Source organism: Thermobia domestica, chromosome 13 (genome assembly GCF_964235325.1).
Source record: "Thermobia domestica chromosome 13, izTheDome1.hap1.1, whole genome shotgun sequence".
Lineage (NCBI taxonomy): Eukaryota > Metazoa > Arthropoda > Insecta > Zygentoma > Lepismatidae > Thermobia > Thermobia domestica.
In genome coordinates, this window is record NC_137466.1 from 73,476,263 (window position 1) to 73,492,735 (window position 16,473).

General features: G+C 34.7%; 1 protein-coding gene across 9 annotated transcripts in view; it reads left to right on the plus strand.

The window, feature by feature from the left end:
• The window catches only part of pyd (zonula occludens-like protein polychaetoid), a 640,754-nt gene that overhangs the window by 492,994 nt on the left and 131,287 nt on the right, over positions 1–16,473 (plus strand). The window lies entirely within an intron of this gene.

A 16,473-nucleotide genomic window follows, 5' to 3' on the forward strand; every position in this document is an offset into this window, starting at 1 on the left:
TCCAATATATTTCAATCAAAATTTTCTTGTACGCCTTATATCTGGAGAACTAGATACAGTGTAGCCGTACCCAAACTATCATTTAATTCAGTATCACGTGCTTATTCCGTAGAAAATACGAAAAATCGATTTAGGGCCCGTTCAAAAATTCTGTGGCCCCCTGATCCAAAAACTAATTATTGGGCAAGATCGCAATCTTTTGATGTATTTTTTTTTATCATTTCTAAAATTATTGGCCGAGATCGCAATCTTTTGATCCATTTCTTTTTTGGATCATTCCTAAAATTCTTCTTTGATCTACAGTAGGGTATATTTTTAGAACTTACCATAAAACTACACTAAAAATTAAATCAGATACAGACATCTCTTCGTCTTCTTCATTAGCTAAGAATCCACTCAGTCTGCGGTGTCACTATTACTAATTAGCGTAAATGTCATTTTGGTTTTCTTTCTACAGATGCTCGCTCTCAGTCTCACATATATTTCGTGAAAGCAGGAATACTTCATGTTTTGGGGCATGAAATTTTTACCAAAAAAAAAAAAAAGTCTTGGATTTGGAAATAGGCCTATACAGTACGTACAGAGCTGGATTAACAGATCTGGAGGCCCGGGGCTAGAATAAATATGTGCCTCCTTCTGACTTCGCCTAATATATTTCTGTGAAAGAATAGTAGGAAAGTTAAGGGAACACGTTTCATATGTTTTATTTTATGATGATGATTATGTCCTGTATGATTCCTTTTAGACAGCCAATTGAAATTTTGATCAGAGTGGAGGCCGGGGTACAGCCCCCCTAAGCCCCTCCCTTAACTCGGCCCTGAGTGTGTATATTGCGAAGTGATACATGTCAGTTTGGTTTTACACCAAGATTTATTAAATGGGCTTCTACTGTACACATTTGTGTATGTTTCTATTTAAAATCCCGAATTATCTCTTTCGGTGAAGAGTGTATATATATATATATATATATATATATATATATATATATATATATATATATATATATAACAATGTTTTTATGAACGAATGAGCAAATTGAATACTACACAGATGGATAACTAGGCTTTAAGGAAGTTTCTAGCTTCTCCCCTCACCCTCCCTCATAAGTCGTTGGAAATTTCCTTTTGATACGGAATACCAATGAATCATATGTTATGTTATATTTTGTATATTTATTTCTCAGTGCCTTCGCTGGTCTTACAACTGCATACTAAAGTGTGAACTTCAAAAATTGCGACCATTTAGAATAGCGTTCCTCAAACTGTAGTCCGCGGACCGCAAGTAGTCTTCGAGATCTTTCTTTGTGGTCGTCTTACGTTAGATTAAACATTAGTCCAAAAGACAGGGGGGGAAAATTCAAATGAATTCCGTATCACACATACTATAGTTGAGATGGGTTATACAAATAATAGATTATGTAATTGAATACGGTAAAAATCATTGATATGGAGTGATCTTGATAGCATTCAATTATTTAAAAAAAAAATACTTTCAATTATTAATACGTATTTAAGGTTAGGGGAATTCTATACCATGTTTAAAATACGTAGGCCTACAAGTAAACTGGTATATGGTCAAAACACTTTTTTAAAAAAAAGTAACTTTCGTTGCAATGAGGACAAGAGTAAGAGGACTCAGAATGTTTTGACTAATTAAACTGTGTCCCGCTTGGAGAGAGTTTGAGAACCCTATGTAGTTATTGTAAGTTTTATTTATCAATATACTATGTAGCTTGTGATGTAAAAAAGTACAAGGGTGTGTATTGAGTTAGTTGATTTTTCTTTTTTTCTTCTACTTTTTTAAAAACCTTGATTTGTTTAAAACTCTTCTCTGGTTCACTTGACCTTGATTGGAGGATGCGCTTGTGGTGAACAACCGGCTTGGCGTGTCTCTCACCAAGAAAGCATTTCCGGTTCGTCAGTCTCGCGCCAGGACAGGATGCCTTTGTCTCATAGGTTGTTTTGGTTGGTTATTCATTACTACAAATAAGAAGAATTTTGTCATTGCATATCTCGGATTGTGAGGGATGGTGTTGATTCCTATAATTTATCACGGCTGACTGTTTATCTTGTACGCTTTGCCAGACTATAAATTTCCTGCAAAACAACGCCTGCTGAGACGCTCATTAATGCAGTGAGGATACGTGTTAATGTATAAAGCGATAGTGTACGCCGATGAAAAGTGTACATGGAATATTCAGTCGCACTTTGTTGAGTGAAGTGAAATTTGCGTCTGCTAAAATGTATTTCATGGCTAAGTAACACAAACTTAATTTGAAAGTGATTAATTAAACATATTAACATGACTGATTCTTGCTTGACAGTCAATTTTATCTTGAAAACGAATTAATTGATTTTTATGAAAGGGGATAAAAGTACTCTTTACAAGCACGAGTTTTTGATTCAATATATACCTTATTCTTTACGGTGTAGACAAAAGTATGATTGAAATGTTTGAAACGGTTCCACATGGTATATATACAGGATGTCCACACGAAACCTCCCTGATTAGAAATATTAATTGCATGGAAACTATTAGTGCCAGAGAATAACGGTTTGCGGAATCTTGAAGAACAACTGAAACAGTTTTTCTGTCAATATATGCAGTTCTATATGGGCCCCGTTAGTAGCTCTCAGAATGTCCAGTCGATATTCAGTTAGGGTTGCCAACTGGCTGGTTTTTCACCGGCCTGGCCGGAAATATTGCTGTTATTTCGATTGAAGCCGGTGACCGGTACAAACTTCTTACCAACCCTATTATGACCGTTTTTTTAAAATTTGTATCTAGTTCGAAGCAATTACATCTAGTTCGAATTGTAGATTTAAAAAATAACTTCCATTTTGTAAATCCAAAACTGTCACCTTTCACCATCTATCAACGATTAATATATTTTTTCACCTGTTTAGATAATTTTAAAGAGATGACAGGGACTGTATCAGGCAAAATTTGAAATTTACTTCTAAGGTATTTTATACATTTATTGAGAGTGAAAAAGGACTACTTCAAGCAATCTTCTGTAGTTGAAGTATAAATTTAAAGAATAAACTTAATTTTCCAAATCCAAAATTGTCACGTAAAGATTAATACCGTATACTTTTATTCATCTATTTCAATAATTTTAATGGAAGTGGCAGTTACTGATAAGTACAATAAAATGATCAATACCAATTTCAGTTTCTCATTTATCGCACAATGTATCTATTAAGCTTATTAGTGAATGTACTAAGGATATACAGAATGCAGATGCTAATGCACAATAGTACATTTCCTTTCCATGTACGGGTCCGAACAGAGATACTTCACACTTAGACCTATATTTTAGAGGATTCTGAGGAAGTGCCGGTTTTTTATTTTCCAGAGTTGACAACTCTATATTCAGTCTCCCGCCATGTGCTGTGTAGCATGTCCGGTGTGGTCGAGTTGATGGCTTCTTCAATTTTGTGACGAAGAGCAGGAATATCATGTATAGGTGTGCCGTAGATCTTTGAGATAGTCCCATAGGAAGAAATCCATAGGGGTTATTTCAGGAGATCGCGTGGCCAGGGAATGGGTCCATCGCGTCCAATCCATTGCTGTGGAAACGTTCGGTCTAAAGCCCTACGAACATCTAAACACCAGTGCGGTAAAACCATCCTGTTGAAATATCGCGTTTGGTTGCAAAGGGAGTAGCTGTGGAAAAGCAAAGTGTTCAAGCATGTTCAGATAAACGGTACCATTCACTTTCTCGCTAACTCTGACATATTCACGAACAACGTATGGCAGTTCGGAACCCTAAATACGCACATTGTGACTATTCACCTAGTTTCATGTGTGGAAGGTTGCCTTATCACTGAAAATCACCCTCCCCAAGTAATCGAGAGCATCCTTGATCCGTTTCAGAATCTCCATTGCAAAGCTGGTTCGTTGTGGTAGGTCATCGGGCTGTAGCGCCTGAACGATGTGCACTTTATACGCATACAAACGCAGTCTTTTATAGAGCACCTTATAAACCGTTCAACATTGCGAGCTTACTTTGTTGGGCTTCTAGTGACCCATCGACAATTTCCTCAGACGTTCGTGCTTTGCCCAAGCCAGGCTGTCGGTTAACTCTTCACTTCTCAAATCATGTTTTAATGGTCTTGATGTCTGATGAGTCCCGTTGATACTTTCATTTGAAGGTCCTTTCCACAGTAATTAGTGATTTTAGTCTCAGCGAACCACACCACATACTTCTCTCTCTCTCTTGTGCTGTTGTCATCTTTGTTCGTGAATACCTGCAACAAATAATAACAATTAACAATCAACAACAAAAAAGTGTTTGAGTTGCACTTCAAGATACCGCAAATCGTTATTCTCTGGCACTAATAGTTTCCACGTAATTAATATTTGTAGTCAGGGAGGTTTCATGTGGATGTCCTCTCTCTCTCTCATATATATATATATATATATATATATATATATATATATATATATATATATATATATATATATATATATATATATATAGTGGCGGATCCAAGGGCGCTATAGGGGCTATAGCTCCCCTTGACGCTTAGGTATACACTGGATAGAACGGTAAAATATGGTTTAGCCCCTCCCTTGATCATATCCTGGATCCGCCAATATATATATATATATATATATATATATATATATATATATATATATATATATATATATAAGATTTGAAACTTGTTTTAAGCAAGAATCAGAATCAGAATCATTAATTGTCAAAATAGAAGTTCTTTTTTCTTGGGGTGGGAATATAATTTACGGATGGATCATGGAGTATGGGGAGACGGAAACCTCTGGATTGGTTTGAACTCTGGGAAATCTGGCGTATCGAGCATAACAGTTATCATGCAATAGACTCAGTCTGCTGTTTCAAAGGCATAAGAGAAAGTAATCGAACTTGAAGAGTTTATGATTTTTTTTTTTCGGTGGATAAATGGACCCACTGTATCCATTGCATATTGTGAATTTACCGCAATACCGGATATTAGATTCGTTGGTTGGTTGGTTTTGTTAATGTTCTGATATTATGCTACAGTAGTGTCATAAAGAGCAGGACCTTCGGTTTAAATGGACTCCAAACCGTACTGCGACAGACGAAAAAAAAAAAAAATCCCCACTACATTATCTGAAATCCCACTCGAATAGACGATGTGTCAAAAGTTCTAGCCGGAAAGATATTTAAAAAAAAAAGCCACTTTTTGTTCACATAGCTAGAGGTGGTCAACCCACGGCACGTGTATCACTAATAGGATTTGAATTTTACTTCCTAAGTTATATTTCTATACTAAATCATCAAATAAATACATAATTTATTATTTTTAATTAAATACGAAAGAAAAAAATTAATAGACAGAATTGTATTGCAACTTTTATAACACACGGTATTTTTTTAAATACTTGTATCATTAAATGAACCAGTCGTTTTGAAAATGAAACTTTAAATTAAATATGACGCTATTGTACTTCGAGATATTGTTCAGGAATCATGGAGCCCATCAGAAACAACGACCATTCAAAATAACTTATGTAGTATTACTATCGTTTTGCTCGCTGTAATATTTTATAAAATATGTGAAGAACTGGGATCGAAACAATCAGACAAAATGCCATTCTTATTCCTTGTAAACCATCGGTTTCGTCTAATAATGTAATGTTTGAAAACAATCAGAACAAAAGCAATCTTTTTTTATTGTATTCGATTTGGCAGAGGAACATCAATTGTCTGGAGGTAATGTTCTGAAGGGTTCTACTTGTCGTGATTTGCTATATTGGAAAGATAAGAAAAAAAGGAGGGAGGAGTGAGAAGCTGTTGGTAATAATCCCACTTAGAAACATCTGGACAGCTCTTTCTCTTTCGCAATTCGTCCGTAGAGTTGTAACAATTCTTTGTTTTTTTTCTTTCTTTCTTTAGAAAACTTTTCGATAGTGTTGCTGGAGTTGGATGTGAGTTTCTCGTCCTTTTTTTTTTTTCTTTGCTCGTTTTTCCTTTGGGTTTCTAATCTGTTTTTACTGTTAGCACCACCTATCGAACACAACCCGAGAATCTCTGCATTGATCCTTTCCTCACACACTTAGTACGAGCACCGCCGTTTTCGCCCAGCGTCTGTTTAAACTTAGAGGCTCAATAGTCCATCGTAGAAGCAATCCTCCTCCGTTGATAGAGCAAATAACCGCGGGAATGCGTTTTCCTTCCCGTGCCTTCTTCTCCACCCCCCAAAAAAAGTTCCTGCAGTGTTGACACTTCAATTACATCGTTACTAGATTTGGTTCAACTTACACAATTCTTTTTCTCTTTAGTACTTAGTTAAGTTCGGTGTAAGAATTGTAAGATATTTTACAATGCCTTTTATTAGGTCATGTTTTGTTGTTGTTGATGCATTCAAATATTTCAACTTGAATTTACACCCTTCTGTACTGGAGGTCTGAAATTTTGTACAGATACGTAAACCGGATGACAATAATCTATTTTTACACAATTTTCGCTGTAGCGTATAGATTAATAATGCTAAAAATTATTAAAAAATAATGTTCTCTTCTGTTAACTATAGATGCTATATATCATATTCTCTTATGCAACCAGAAATGTTCTAAAGTTTGCATGTACAGTATAACCTCCAGGAGATCTTCGAGATTTAGTTCTACATGAAACTGCAAGAATTGAAGTCGTAATAATAATAATAATAATAATAATAATAATAATAATAACTATAATAATAATAACTATAATAATAAACATTTATAAAACGTACAAAGAAGGATAAAGCATTTCTTGGTGCAGTAAAATGAAGAAATGGGACGGAAACTATAAAAACATTGGGTGCTTTAAGTGATTATCCATTAAACAACTATAATCTATTATAATGAGTCGAGCCCAATGCCTTTGTTTTATTGTTCATTTTATTTTTTTTAAAAAAAAGCTCTTTTTAAAGTTTTTAAAACTGTTATTATCACTTATCCTATTTCTTTGTAACTGTTGTTGAAAAGAGAAGCAAGCAGAACAGGCGTTAACCGCTCCGGAAGAACTAATAGAACTATTGGAAGAGCCATTTGCATTCGGTATCAAATAGGATGGTGGCCCAGGCCTTCAGATCTATGGTCTTAGGATTAGAATTACGGTAAAGAAGCCATTCTTTCAAGCAGGGAACATTACAAAAAGATACACTTGGGGGGGGGGGGATAAAATAAAATATAGACTGGAACGATAAACAATGGAAGAGGCCACTCTGGACCGATGAGGCTAAATTCTAACTTTTGCTTTCCAATGCTAGAAATTTATGTATCGTAGTCCCCAAGAGCACTTTCATTCCGACTGTGTAGTACCCACAGCAAGGCATCGAGATAGCGTTACTGTTTCAGGATGCTTTACCGTCTACCTAGTTGGTAAAAGTTCAAAAAATGGAATAATGGACAAGAATTTGTTTCTCAGCATTTAAGTGAGGCATGAAATTACATAAGGATTGCAGATTTGGGGCAGTAACTTTGTATTCCAAGATATGTAATATTTATCTGCAATGCAAAGAAGACACGTCACCAACAAATGGAATAGACACCGCCACACTGAGACACAGACGACGCCTCAATAACTTTGTCAGTGGAAACAGGACCATTATGTTTCTCTATTTCTTTATGTGAGCAATAATGTTTATTTTACAGAACAAGTCCAACAAACTACACTGAAGAAAAATCCGTTCTCCGAACAGCGGTATATTGTATAAATATACGGAATGCTCTTGCTTACAACAAAAATCACTACGGAGCATACGTTATCCGTATGCCACATAAGCACTGCTGTTAGATGTTACATCATGCTGTTGCAGGATGTCTGATATATAACAGTCTTCCTTATATTACATGCATACAGTATATGTAAGTTACCTTCGTCAGCTATATGCTATATACCTCCATTTGTATGTGAGATTCTGACCGCCTATATTGTTTCATACAGAAAGTACGTATAGATGGAATACTTATACAGAAAGCATTATAAAACATGCGTTTTCAGTTATGCGTTTGTTTTACGTTGTCCAAAAACTACAGGATTTACAAATGTAACATCCGATTTTACATACGCCACATACGATTGTTTTTCTCAGTGTAGTTTTCGTATGGATACTTTTTTTTTTTTTTTTTAATTCTGAAAAATCAATAGTGTGCTAAGACTTCTGAAAATGAATGAATATCAGTCGATTGATCACATTATGCAGAATAAAATCTACCTCCATTAGCTGTAGATTAATCTACAATGTTATTAATATATCTTTACATTTACAAGATTTTTATTTAATTTGATTTATATTTTCTTTTCGTGCAATTGATGCTTTTAAGTATTTCGAGCCCGACATTTACTGTTACTGTATGCTACTGTTGTAATTTCTCTTATATATAAAATTGGATTGATGTGATAAAATATTCCATGTCATTAACTGAACATGGCTGATTAGTATTATTATTATTATTTTTAAACTGGAACTATATCCCTTTTCATTAGCGAGACTGTATTATGAGAGATTGCCTCACCGTTAACGTAGGACCCGAAACACTCGAAGTTTCTATCTGTAATTGAGCTGTGGTTTGTCACACTTGAAGCATTTAATCCGAGAAAGTTCCCAACTGATGGAGACAGTAGTGTGCTTAGATTTAACCCCTTACTGCATGCCGTGCCACATATGGCAAGTACCCTTTTTTCACTTTAGCTCTTTTATGATTTATCAAAGACACCAAATGACTGTTTTGTCAGCTATGTGAGATATTGACGCGTATGAATAAGAGATTTTGGTGTCATCTGGCATGCTCTTTGTGAGTTGCAAATGTGTCATATATGGCACTTACTTATTTCTCGTCGGAATTAAGTGAAAAATCTAAAATTCAAATTTTAATTCATTTTTGAAGTTCCCATATGAGGATTTCCAATACTAATTATTTTTTTTTCGCTAAAAGAAAAAAAAATCATGTAGAAAGGGGTTAAGCAGGAAAGAAATGGGTTCGATTTCTAGACGGATTCCGGACTTACTTTAATCGATCCAGCTTGAGAATATTGAGATATGATGGAGAGAAATTACATAATTTTATCTCCAAATCTAAGATAGAATTATAAATTGCCGGTATGATTTCGGGACAAGTATGTGTATATTTGTGGGTATTCTGCCCTATAACAGAGTTTTGCATATTTGTTTAGCAAAGCTAGATAGGGTAAGTCAAGGCAGCAGATAAAGAGTAAGATAAATAACCATTTCCTTTGCCTTGTGACTTCGAAGAGTAGACGAGGAACTGGAAATCGGGAAATGAATAGCAGACATAGATTGAGAGTCGGGATTAGGGATATAACATATAAAAGAACAGAGTATAAGCAGTCTAAGTTACTCACACAGTTATCAGTTAATTTTCTTTCGATTTAAGGTTTTCTGACGTCTTATAATCAACAAGACAGAAACATGTTTTAAATGTATAGTTTAAAATATGTGATTTAGTGTGTGTATGCGTGAGTGTGTGTGTATGTAAGAGAGAAAGAGAGAGAGAGAAAGAGAGAAGATCTGTATGTTTATCAAATGAATTCACTACAGGCTTGATAGTGTGAGAAGGGCGGCAAGTGTTATGGTCGCAAGAAAGTTCTTGTGGGCTTTGTGGTTTTATGGATCTACATTGGCTCTAGATTAAATCACTTTATCTCCTAGTGTAAGAGAGAAGAGGGATAGATCAGTAATTGCCGTTGATTTGAAGTACAGTACTCAGAAAAATATTCATCCTTTTACGTAAATACCTAGTACGACTTGCAACACTGGGTAAAAATAGTGTTTAATGTTTTAACAAATACCTCAACCTACCAAAGTTGATTTATCTTTGCTCAATATAAAATTACTTCTTCTTAATAAGGATTTGGATGGAACCCCTTTTCTTTTCTTTTTCTTTCTTTCTTTTTTCTTTCTTTTTTTCTTTTTCTTTTTTTTTCTTTTTTCTTTTTTTTTAAGTTGTTCGGACCTTTTAAACATTCTTCCCGATCTCATCGATTAAGAGCAAGCAGGTGAAGACACGTGTATTTTGAAGTTTTTCTTTCTTACAGACACACAAAATGTTTTGATACATGGATTTAAAGTAAAAATATATCTTTAAAAATTACAAATAAGATAGACTTTTTTCTTTCTCTCTCTCTCTCTTTCTTCTTTTTTTATTTGGAAATGTCCAGACAAGAGTGATCAAGGTTTTGAAGGATCATTATACGGAGACGTTTATTTGTGTATTTGTGGGTGACGGAGGGGAAGAGTGATTTTTATTGAAATACAAATCACACACACTGTATTTCTGTATCACGCAATGTTAAGTATGGTTCAGCAATATGGTGCAAGCTGTATGAGTGAAAGGAAACTATGCTAGTGTAGAGATAGTTTAAAAAGGCAAAGACAGGTAGTTGACCATTAATGTGTGCGTAATGTTGGAGGCGGTGCATTTCTGGCTTTGCAACCAACGTACAAGCAAAAGCTTCCAAAACGATAATGAAACTGGAGTTTTAAAACACAAAAATATGATATTAAGTAGAAAATTAACCGTATGCTATATATGGATATATTATGCATGTTAAGATTGATCGATTTAAATAATAATAATAATAATAATAATAATAATAATAATAATAATAATAATAATTATTATTATTATTATTATTATTATTATTATTATTATTATTATTATTATTATTATTATTATTATTATAAACTGAATGTGAACAGTGGCATCCGTTATTATTTTTTAAAAAAGTTAATAGAAACCATTATATGCGTAGTTAGGCGTGTGATAATTCGCGTATTCATATATACAATATATATATATATATATATATATATATATATATATATATATATTTGCACTACTGCACTTCTTTGTTCTGAGTTTTCTGGAGCCTGAGAAAGCTAATTCGGCAACAAACCTACAATGCGAAACATGATATAAATTAAGTAGATTCACAAGAAAAGGGTAATACAAAACATGTTTACGAATGTTAGGACGTATGTTGGAACGGAAGAAGGTATCTCCAAACCTCTGATTTAAGACTGAACATCATTCGAATTCTTTGTACTTGAATTGATTTGTAACACCGTGTTCGTTGTTTTTCTATGTTCTCTCGTTTCCACCGTCTTCATTCCACCATTTCATTCAGTTTTTATCATCGCTGTCCTCTTTAGCCTAGCCGGCATAAGATTTCATTTCAGTTCATTCCTGAACTGATTTGCATAAATATGCAACACTTTGAGTTACAAAAATACACAAGGTGTTACGTATGTATATCTTATTTCTTTTCAGGATTTCTTTGTTTCAATAGATCAGAGATAAAGACAAAGGGAAGTAATTTTCAAAATTTCAACTATTTCTAAATTCATTAAGCGTAGCGTCAAATTTAAAAGTTAACTTTCTGCTAAGTGTAACATGAAAAAAGAAAACTTGACGGTGAATCATTCATTACCGGAATCAAACCAAGGACTTCTTTGTCTTTGTGGTAGACAATTCGTGTTCATGGTTTTTCTTGGAATTCTGTTTTCTTATACTATCATTATTCTATCATAGTCATTCAGCTCCATTTATTATTCTCTTCTTTCCCAGAGTATCCGACAGACCATGAAGTATTCGAGAGTAGTACTCGAATAGTTTCCGGGAATAACCATATACAATGAACACTAAGCTAAAGTTTTCCATAAAGCATCGCGGTAACAAATTAGCTTATTTTATTCTTGACGCTTTGTTGAGTCAAACAGGTGAGCCTACACATCCCTCAGCGGATGGCCTAGATTGAAGGTATCTTCCAGTGAGGTGGCCTAATATACCTAGTAGTAGTTGGCGTTTTCACCTTTGATGCAAGTTGAGTTGCAGGTGGTGGTATATTTACTAGGTTAGTTCTGTTTGACGTGTGTCACTTTCAAAGACCAGAAATAATGAAATACATATTTTACAATACTTAGTTAGTCAAAGAAGTTTTCGGCTGCAGCCATAAAATATAAGTGTACATAAGTTATCCTTTGAGAACTGTGAATTTCGTAATACAAATCCACTGTTGGCCCAATCTTTTGTTGTACCCAAAGGTGAGTCCTAATTTATGTAACAAAATCGTGGAAATAAGTTCTTGTCTTGAGTTTCCTTGAACAGAACTATTTGTGTTCTTACAAGAACTAGTTGCACTTAAGTCTTCGACCCTTTCTGTACTGTAGGTCAGTGATGACAACTTCTTTAAACTAAGGAACCGCATCGTAGAAATTTCTATGTGGCGAGGGCCACAACTTCTTATGATACTGTACGTTTATAGTATACAATCATGACACCCTAGCCCATAAATCCCAAATTTACAGATGTCTATTAATACATTGACAATCAAAACACCGATATAGTGAAAATCATATTTCTAACCTAACCTAAATGACATTTTTTACACGCCGGTGTTTTGATTGTCGGTGCATTGAACGCAACTCAAATTTACACAATTCAAGATTTATTCATAGAACATGAAGATAAGATTTATTCAAAGAATATGAAGATAAGATTTATTCCAAATAATAACATGATACTCAATTTTTGCAGTAGTTACATTTCAACTATAGGTCTAGTTTTAACTCACTTCTATTTCAATATGTACACTGTGGACGTTTGTGAGAATTGACCAGTTCTTCAAAGTCAATGTCGATAGAAGAACATAGTCGAAACAAGTCACAGAGGTGGGTATTACTCAGTCGATTTCGTTGAGTAGATTTTATTGCTTTCATAGTGTAAAATGTACACTCACGTATGTAAAAAGTTCCGAACATGGAGTAATCCTTTTTGCGAAGTCGCTCAACTTGGTGAATTTATCATTTTGCAGCAATTTCCAAAACTTGCAGATCCACCTCTTGCCTTGATTACAGAAATGGATCACTTTATAGATAACACAACTCCAATTAAACATTTTCATCTTCTGAAATATCACACAAGTTTACAAACCGATTCATGCAATTGTTGAATAAAGTTAACTGAGATCTCACATTAGCTAAATTCATAAATCGATTTGTAAACTTGACCGAAAACTTATCAAGGAGTTCACTACATCATAATATGTTAAAATTTCCAAATTCTTTTATCACTTCTTTGCATGATAGGATATGTATGAGATCTGTTTTTCGGAACATTCATTTAAAAAGCTTCGAATGAATAATTAACTCGTCTGGATGTGCATCTAAGTCTGAAATGCTTTGGTTATGTCCTTGTAACTTTAAATTTAGTTCATCGAGATGTTGCATATTGTGTGTTAGGAATGCAAAACTGAAATTGCACTACGAATTCTGCAGAATACAGCCTCGAAACCTTTGTTATTGATTTCATTTAGAAATTCGACAACTTTCTTTCTTAAGGAAAGAAAATTGTTTGAGGCAGTGTCCTTTACTTAACCAACAAACTTCGGTGTACAAAACGAAATCACCATACTCCGTTTGAAGTCCTTGAAAAGAAAGAAACTTGCGATGGTTTAAAGATCGATTTTCTCCTTTTATAAAAATAACACACTTGGTCTCTATTTTCATACTTCTTATCTTCAAGTACTTGGCACACAGAGTCTCTCGGTGAATAACACGTATAATGTAGAGCTAGTCAGACGTACGTACCATCTCGACACACTAAGCCAATTAAGGTTGGTGTAAAGGGACAAGCTTTACCGATAGATGTCACTAGAGTCTTCGTATCTCTTTTATGTAGTTTTTACCTTTCCCGAAAATTCACGATTTCTCTTACAAATTTCAGTACAGAGACTTCAAATTTTTAGAGCAGGAGCTTCGTAATCTATCGAAGGCAACAATCCGCGCCGATTTTTTATTTAGAATTTTCTTCATTGTTGAAACAGTTATATTATTAAAGGTTTGGGTATCTATTTCAACAATCAAGCCATTTCAACAATGAAGAAAATTCTAAATAAAAATCGACACGATTGTTATCTTCGATAGGTTACGAAGTTCCTTCTCTAAAAATTTGAAGTCTCTAGCCTGAAATTTGTAAGAGAAATCGTGAATTTTCGTGAAAGGTAGAAAATACATGAAAGAGTTACGAACACTGTAGTGACATCTATCGGCGAAACTTGTCCCTTTAAACCAACCTTTAGTCAGAATGAGATCCCACATTAACTTAGGGCTATCAGTTACTATTACAGAAAGTTTTTTTTTTTTTTTTTTGTACCAACAATTACATTTAACATTTCTTTACTGCTCTATATACAACGTTTGGGAGGTTATTCCTGAAATGAAATCTTTTAAGTTTTACGTCCCACGGTTATGCCGGTTAGGCTAAAGGAGACGGTGAAGATGAGAAATGAATGAAATGGTGGAATGAAGAAAGTGGGAGGAAGGTCACGTGCGGGCCCTAGTCACTAGACCAACTTAAAAGGCAACTAGCACTAGCAATTTGTGTATTCATACATGTGCTTCAAAGAACGTGATTTTTTTTTTTAATTAATAAAATATTAGCAGACAAGGATGGAAATCAATGTATGAGCAATGCTTCTTTTCCCTTGTAGTCCTATCTTATTTTTGGCTTTTTATTCATCTCTTTCTCTTCCCATTATTGGAATCATCAAGTAAGTACTACTACAGAATGATATGCTGCTGGGGAAGCCCTGCAAGTAGAGCGAGAGACTTTTATTTATGACCAATAAACCATAAAGTAGTTCACAAGAGCTCTCACAGACATCATTTTTGCGCATTCTTCATCTTTTTCTCCCTTCCTTCATCTTTCACAGCCTTCGGGCGTCTGAGTGCATCTCTCTCTTTCTCTCTCTCTTTCTGTGTGTGTGTGTGTGTGCGAAAGAGAGAAAGTAAGGGTTCAGTAAGAAGAGTATGTGGAAACTGAATTTCGAGCTCTAATATTTTATCCACTTTTGCTTGTGTAATGGCTTCAATATGCAAATTTAATATCAAGGAACATTCAAACTCCATTTTTGCCTCTTTCCTCCATCCAACTTCTGTTTTTTCTTCTTTTTTCTCTGTATGTGTTTTTTTTTTCTTTTTTTAAAATTTGGCATCAAAGTATGGGTATGCCTGCTTTTCTTCTTTTCTCACTCATACTAGTTTTCTGTTCTGTCGATTTTTTTTTGTTTTCTTTCTCATTTTTCATCTCCCATTTCTCTCTCTCACTCTCCATCTTTTTTCTTGTTTTCTCACAACTTTTTGAGCTCCAATTGCATTTTATGGCATCGTGTATTCATATGTTTATTTCTAGGTACAGATATGATTATCTGTTTGTTTGTTTGGTATCTGAGTAATGTGCATATACTGTGTATGTACCATTTATTTACAAATATCATACTTTTTTTTTTTTTACACGGAACATCAAACGATAATGTAGTTTTAGATCACAAGTTAAAACAGGTATCAATGTATTGTATCTTTCTGCACGCCAGGAAAAAAGAAAAAAAAAACTCTTAGGGTATATACATATATAAATTAACTTGTGGTCAGATACAGAATTAAAATTATAGACCCGATTTCAGAAGTTATTCTGTGAAATTTAATAAACAAATGGGGCCGCAGTGGCTCTGTGGTAGAGGGTTCGCCTTTGGTGCATGGGAACCTTGGCTCGACCCCAGCTCGCGCCAACTGAACGTTGTAGTGGACAAACACCATGTGCGGGGGTTTTCTTGAGGTTCTTCCGTTTTCTCCACTTTATTCCACCATTTTATTCACTTTTTATCATCACCGTCTCCTTTAGCTTGGCCAGCATAATAGTGAGACGTAAAACTTTCACTTCATTTCTAATAAACATATGTTATTGTGAGACAAGTGCTAAGGAAGATAAACTGTCAAAGTTTTTTTCAAACACATCACAAGTGTTCCATGAGAGCACCTCGAGTAACACGGCACACATCAAGCGGACAGTCTCTCCTGCCAAACCTTTTGTTACGAGTTGTGGTCAATATCTGCAATGGCTGCCATACTGTGGGAACACAAGTCATCCAATATTGGAAATTGTGGTACATAATCCTTTACAAAATCACCACAAATCTCTCCGATATTTGGTACAGAAGTGCCATTGGACTCGAATCACAGATTTGTTTACATCATAACCAAGCACACAGAAAGATCTGTTCTCCAATCGGCGCCTTTTCCCATAATTGCCCGCTGCTGACTCTTAGCGATAGAAAGTGGAAAGATTGTAGGGGAAATTAAACTTTGAAAGTTAACTTTTCGAAGCGCGTGTCTCACAACAACATATCGTTCTGTATCTTGCAACACGTCGTACGTTAAAATTTGGATATTTTTACTTAACACCAATATTGGATCTGGCGGCACATGTTTCATCACCTGGCAAAATAAATATCGTATGCATCCGGCTAATAATAGCAGAGTTTATATATATATATATAGGGCCGGATTTAGGGGATGCAAATCCGGCCCTATATCCTCACGTGCACACACACACCCTTCGTTGTAAATATACACTACCTAAAGTATGTATATTTACTACAGCAGTGAGTTTTACAAAATC